A 7,513-nucleotide genomic window follows, 5' to 3' on the forward strand; every position below is an offset into this window, starting at 1 on the left:
AATGTGTCCAAACTTCTCTTTACCATACAATGGCAGTTCAAAGTAACCATGGCTGCCAAGCGTAATAAAAGAGCACTATAAAAGTGGTCCATACATCACAGGTCTTCCAAAGTCATGGGGATGTGTGACAGACAGAAAGGTAATAAAGGAAATCATGTCTTAAAGGTGCAATCCATAACCTTTTCGGTAAAAAAACACACAAAACATTCACCAAGCAAGTACATAAAAATCGCTGTCTTTAAGCTCACAAAGGTAAACGTATATAATGATTTATAATTTTGACGATAAGTTTGCAATATTAAACTATTTAACCTGCAGTTTTATGTATCAAGGAGAGATAGCGATATGGAGGCAGAAGTTATGGATTGCAGCTTTATTTTGCTCTGTTGTATTGAAAAGAGATGTATATGTATATGAAGAGCTTAGATGCAAAACCCTTAATGCAGAGTTTAGACTGCAAGATTTTAGCCCTAATTTTGACTTGCCGACAGGTTTTGAGAAATCGCCAACAAATGCCCGAAATCACAGGCAAATCGGTGCTCGTTCATGCGAGTGACAATCAAACAGTGTGAACTATCAAAGACGCAATCTGAGAGAAGTCGCCGACACACAAGAGATATCTGGCATGCAATATATCTGGACCTGTCAGCGATTCAAAATCATGCCGTGTGAAATGTGTGTTCTGATTGAAAACAACATTGGTGATGAACTACAGCAAATGAGAGAGCCGATCCGTCGTGCAGTGTCTGAACGCTACCCCAGATAGTCATGCAGTGTGAAAAATCTGTGACTCGACTACTTTGTGCAGTCTGAACCCAGGCATTAGTGCATCTGACATTTTTCTTAAATTTCATAAGAAAACATGTCAGGTTTCAGAAGTGGTCACTCCACTGAGACTGTGCTGCTTTTAGTCATTGAAGCCCTGAGGCAGGCAAGAGCAGCCTCCAAATCTTCTGTGCTGATCTTACTGGATCTATCTGCTGCTTTTGATACGGTCAATCACCACATCCTCCTGTCGACCCTCATGGCTATGGGTGTCTATGACACAGCACTTCTATGGTTCAGGTCGTACCTTTCAGGTAGGTCATTTCGGGTATCCTGGAGAGGTGATGTCTCCAAACCCCAAAGTCTTGATACCGGGGTGCCTCAAGGCTCTGTGCTTGGACCACTGCTCTTTTCGATATACATGACATCCCTGGGCTCTGTCATTCAAAAACATGGCTTTTCCTACCACTGCTATGCGGACGACACTCAACTCCACTTGTCGTTCCACCCTGATGATCCTACGGTTTCTGCCCGCATCTCGGCATGCCTGAGGGACATCTCACTCTGGATGAAGGATCACCATCTCCAGCTTAACGTTGCGAAGATAGAACTGCTTGTCATATCATCTGAACCAAAGATTCAGCACAACCTTTCCATCAAGCTAGGTTCCGCAACCATCACGCCTTCCAGGACAGCCAAAATACTGGGAGTGGTCATTCATTATCAGCATAGCTTCATGGAGCATGTTGCCAGCACCGCTCGCTCTTGTAGATTCATCCTCTACATTATTAGAAAAATTAGACCTTTCCTAATGAGCACGCTACGCAGGTCCTAGTCCAAGCTCTTGTACAGGCTGGACTACTGCCATGTGCTACTGGCTGGACTTCCAGCCTGCACAACCAAACCCCTACAGATGATTCAGAACGCAGCGGCAAGAGTGGTCTTCAATGAGCCAAAGAGGGCTGACGTCACTCCTCTCTTTGTCAAGTTACAATGGCTTCCTATAGCGGCTCGCATCTAATTATTAAAGCTCTGCTCCTGGCCTTTAAAACCACCACTGGGTCAGCACCCCCTTACCTTTACTCGCTTATACAGCCTTATGTACCCTCTTGATCCATGCGCTCTGTCACCGAGCGATGACTTGTGGTGCCATCTCAAAAAGGGAAAAAAAATTAGCACGTTACTTCTCAGGAGCTGTTCCACAACTGTGGAATGATCTGCCGGTCGCAGCACGAACTGTTGACTCTGTAGCTGTCTTTAAGAATCAGCTAAAACAAATCTCTTCCGCATAACATAAATTTGCATTTTTATTAGACTCTTAAAGGAAGGATCTAAAGCTATAATGCATTCCGACTTATTAATTTAAGAGTTTGATTCCTCATGCTAAACATAGGTAAAAAGTGTCAAAAAAGCAGTTGGGTGTGTGACAGAGTATTTCTGTGATGAAAGCACTTCATCAGGGTTCATGATGAAGCCTTTATTGTCATTGTACTTTACAATACAACAAAATTACATCCATCATTCAAGTTTGTTGGAACATGAACAGGCTTTATTTATTTGATGTACAATTTAAAAAGTACAGTGTAAGTCCTTCACCCGGAATAATGCACACACACCAACCAAGAGCTGTCACAAAATCAACGTCACCAGAGAAGTGTTTTTGTTTTGGAGGAAAACTCGTTCAGATTCTCAATGAACCCAGCCTTATGGAAACAATAGATATAATTTGTTTATCCGGAGTAGCAAGAGAGTTTTGTTTAAATCTGGATCTCGTTGAAATAGGGCGGTCCCAACCAGGTCATGAGTCACAGGCGGTAAGTAAAACGGCATCAAATGTCTGTGTTTTATTGTCATTGCGAAACGTCAGGAATCATAAGTTGTCCTGAGATACTGAGATAATTAATGTTTTGTGTGTGTTGTTTGCTTGCTTCGCACGCGGTACGCATCAAGGAGCTCAGCTTTTTTTGGAAAATTAGCGATCTGTCTTGTCTGATAAACTAAAAACTCTTGTCTTTGATTCTCTTGAGATATCAATGATGCAATACTACTCTATACAGTAGGTACTCAAGATTGACATGAGATTAGCAGAAACAGTGTGTGTTATGTGAATTGGAACAAAGCTGTATTTCTGAATGGCCTGGGGCTGGGATTAAGCGTATTTGAAGCAATAGTATTTGATGAACATATAATACGTGCCAAGACCATTCGGTTAAAGGGATAGGTCACCCAAAAACACAAAATTTCTCATCCTCATGCTGTATGAATTTCTTTTTTCTGATGAACACAAAATTAGATCTTTTGATAAATGATGGTAAACACAAAGTTGACGGTACCCATTGAATTCCATCATATTAGTTTTTCCTACTGTGGAAGTCAATGGTTACAGTCAGCTGTGTGCTTACCATCATTTATCAAAATATCTTTGGTGTTCATCAGAAAAAAGAAGGTTTAGAACAAAATTTGGATGATGACAGAATTTTCAACTATCCCTTTAAAGGGGACAAAATCTGACAATTGCTGATGTGATGTCAGAAGTTGATAACACTGCCCCTTAATGTGCACTATCCAACCACATCACTGCCATTTAGTGCAGAGTTCAGCTCATTTGCATTTAAAAGGACACGCCCAAAACTGCAAATTTTTGCTCACACCTACAAATTGGCAAATTTAACATGCTATAATAAATTATATGGTATTTTGAGCTAAAACTTTACAAATACACTCTGGTGACACCACAGATTTATTTGACATCATAAAAATGTCTGTGAAATGTCCCCTTTAATATAATTTTTCTCCAAACATCCTGCTTTAATGTTCAAAACAAATAACCAACAAACAACATGAGTAAATTACACCAACTAGTCCTATAATCCTCAATCTTTCCCAAAAATGTTGCCTCGAAGCTTCCGCATCATGCCGCAGAATCAAACTGCACATCCGAAGTTTACAAGGGATGAATACTGCCAATGATCAGAACAATTCGCCACAGATTTGTTTACTTCGAATAAACCCGAAAAACACGCTGTAAGGAAATACATAGTTCAAAGTACTGAAGCCGCTCGGCTGTATGAACTTCGGTATGAGTTGAAAGATTTACTGCTGTGAATAATTAGTAAGTGAAGTGTGGCTGACTTTTCCATAGCCCTGGATACTTGGCACACTCTGTCTCTCTTTGCATCTCAACCAGTGTATCCAGATGGTCAACTCACTATGAACTCCCTGGGCTAGCTGCGCCACACAGCCTGCATATTATTTATCAATAACTGCACTCCTATCAGGTGCTGGGACGCAGAGAGCGCTCAGCGGTTAGGAGACAGTAGGGTGCCAAACATGTAAACACACATGCACACAAGCAAGCTTGCATGAACGTGGACTTACGCACACATACGCAACCGCTGATCCAACATCTGCTTTTCATTAGCATCTCTCTCTTTTCCTCTGTCTGCGTGGGTCTCTCGCCCGCTCCCTCTCTCTCTCCATACATTCACAACAACAGCCTGCTGTTGCTCAAAGCGCTGTCAACAGTTAGGACTTTCTCAAGACGTAAAAGGCACAGAGAGAGAAAACGGCAAACAAAAGGGCACCATATGGAGAGGGTGTTTAGAAAACCACCTGGTTCTATGATATGAGTGCCAAGTCTGTAACGTGAACGACCTGTTCCTAAAATCCTTAAGGCACAGATGTGACCAGTGGGCGGGGCTAAAAACTTTCCAAAATACTTAAATTTATAATTGCATTTATGCATTATCTAAAGCGACTTACGGTAAATTCAAGCTTTGTGTTGCCTTGGATCGAACCTATGGCATTTGCGTTGCTAGCACAATCCATTTGAGCTACAGCACAAACATAATAATATAATACCATGCAACTTTTGCAAATTAGATATACTGTATATACAAATACAACATTTAACTAGAGATTGTACAAAAATCTATCTTTTCAAACAAAGTTGTTATTTGTATCTTTTGGAAGAGAAATTGGATCATAAAGAAACTACAGTATAAAAAGATTGCATGACTGATCTTCTCACACACATCATGTCAAGCTTTACCAAGCCCTCTGCTGATGTACAGCTGCTTACTGTATGTTGGCCATCACAGTCTCCCCTAGTCGGCCCCTCACACTGAGTTTCTGCCATTTTGTAATGGTGCGGAGAGGCCACAGTCAGGCGAACTTCACTAGAGAGTAGGTCAGAGTCGGGTCAACTCACAGGCACTCCACCATCATCAGGCCAAGAGTCTGGTGTAACCCCTCACATGCCCCCTTGAATGAGCACGCTCATTACATTGAATTGGAGCCATTTGGAGCATAACAGTGGGTAATGATGGTGCAATGATAGGGTGGGTGTTAAACATTTAGATAGATTTATTAATTTAGCTGATGCTTGATCCAAATGAGCAAGCATCGCAAGCTATTTGTCACAAAGTCTGACGATAAACGATGCAAAGTTCAGAGCGCGAGCTGAAGACACAAGTGTCACCACATGCAGGTTATATAGAACTACAATTGCCTTTATATAATTTGAATTAAAGTTCAATGGAGATTGATGCTGTATTGACCGATGCCACACTGCACTGTACAAAGTAAAAACTTTTTGGAGTTAAGTAATATTTTTAAATTAACTAAAATTTTTAGGTCAACCAGGTAAAACGTTTATCTATTTTTTATAGTGTGCTGGTTCAGTTTGTAAATGCATAGTTTTTAAAATTTGTACATTGTATTACAGGTATGTAGGTCGCGCATGCATGTACAGTAGAGTACATACATGTAGCCAAGGTGATGCGTTGCATTTTGTCGCAATGTGCATGTGTTGAACATCTCCGTAAATAAACTATACTTAGCGAGGTTGTGCGTCTTTGCCGAAGATCTATTGGCATACCTAGGTAGACTGGTGACAAACAATGGGCTGTAAACGACCAACCAAATCGTCGTAACGACTTGCCGACATACGGAAATATCAGAAATGCATCTGCTCATCCTTGTCCCACATCTGTTAAACAGGGTGGACAAAATTCCCTTCATGTATTCTTGTTTGGTGCAGTATTGTATTGTGGGTTTTCTCATAGACATTATATATAGTACATAAATGCCTCATAGACTGGCGCTGCCTATTGGAGTTGACGTATCAGCGCGGCCACCATCTTGGATTGTTCCCTAATGCGCCCCCCCACCCCTTATTTATTTCTACTGAGGAAGTTGTATCCCCAACTACAATAATCATAACTCCCCGATTTTCACATGGTTTGGTTACACAGAAGTAACGTTATAGTTACGATGACATAATATTTAAAATGGTAAAATAACCAAAATTACTGTTTAATCTTACTTGTGAAAGGTAATTCTATGCGATCTGGTATCAATAATGCGGCAGTTATTGCAACCATAAACTGCACAAAATATGGGCATAGTTACTCGCTCTCTGCTGGAATACATCTAAGCTGCTTCTTTTCCGGCTGTTGCACTGCTACAGTGGGTTACATGCATGGATACTGCCAACTAGAGGTTTGCATGTGTAATTACATGTCGACGACGACACAGAAGTATAAAGGCTATGCCGTAGGTTACGGCGTAGGACCTACACAGATGTATAATGAGCCCTTTAGACTGCGCACATATGTTCGTGTACACGTAAAAATAAGCCACACTCAAACTTAAAGGGACAGTTCACTTTTTTTTTTAAATATGCTCATTTTCCAGCTCCCCTAGAGTTAAACATTTGATTTTTACCGTTTTGGAATCCATTGAGCGGATCTCCGGGTCTGGCGGTACCACTTTTAGCATAGCTTAGCATAATCCATTGAATCTGATTAGACCATTAGCATCACGCTCAAAAATAACCAAAGAGTTTTGATATTTTTTCTATACTGTAATAATCAAGGACTTTGCTGTCGTACCATGGCTGCAGCAGGCGCAGTGATAATAAGCAGGGACCGAATATATTCCCCTGCTATTAAAAGTTACCAATAGGACTATTTTCGGGTGCTGCGTAATATATCATTGGGCCTGCTGCGGCCATGGTCCTTGATTATTACTCCGGAATGAGAGTATAGTTCCTAGCAATATCGGCCTAGAAAATCGCAACTTTTAATTTTCCGTCTGTCTTAGTACACGATGTAACTACAGAAGAGATAAGTTTTAGATAGGAAAAATATGGAAACTCCTTGGTTATTTTTGAGCGCGATGCTAATGGTCTAATCAGATTCAATGGATTATGCTAAGCTATGCTAAAAGTGGTAGCGCCAGACCCGGAGATCGGCTGAATGGATTCCAAAACGGTAAGTATCAAAAGTTTAACCCACATTAAACCAGGGAAGCTGGAAAATTAGCAAATCTTCAAATAAAAGTGGAGTGTCGCTTTAAAAATGTATTTGTTGCTTGTGTAAAAATACGACTGACTCAAATATGTTTGGAATGATAGAGTCAAAAGCAAAAAGCATTTATCACATCCACGATCTGACCGATCATCATTTTCGAAGTAGACAAATACTTTTCCTGCAATATTTTGCTTAAAAGCTATCACATTAATGTATGCAGGGATGTTTATAGGCATGTGGTGAAAAAGCAATACTGTAGAGCAGGGGTTCTCAAAGTCCGGACTCCGGTCCGGATCCGGACCCGACGGGAACTTGATCCGGACCCGCGTCCACTTCTTAGTACAAGTGCATTAATTTTTATGTGATTGATTAAATGTGTGCATTTGCTACTTTACAAATGCATATTAAACTTGTAAACCATTCGTTTAGTTTTC

This window comes from Paramisgurnus dabryanus, chromosome 5, assembly GCF_030506205.2.
Source record: "Paramisgurnus dabryanus chromosome 5, PD_genome_1.1, whole genome shotgun sequence".
Lineage (NCBI taxonomy): Eukaryota > Metazoa > Chordata > Actinopteri > Cypriniformes > Cobitidae > Paramisgurnus > Paramisgurnus dabryanus.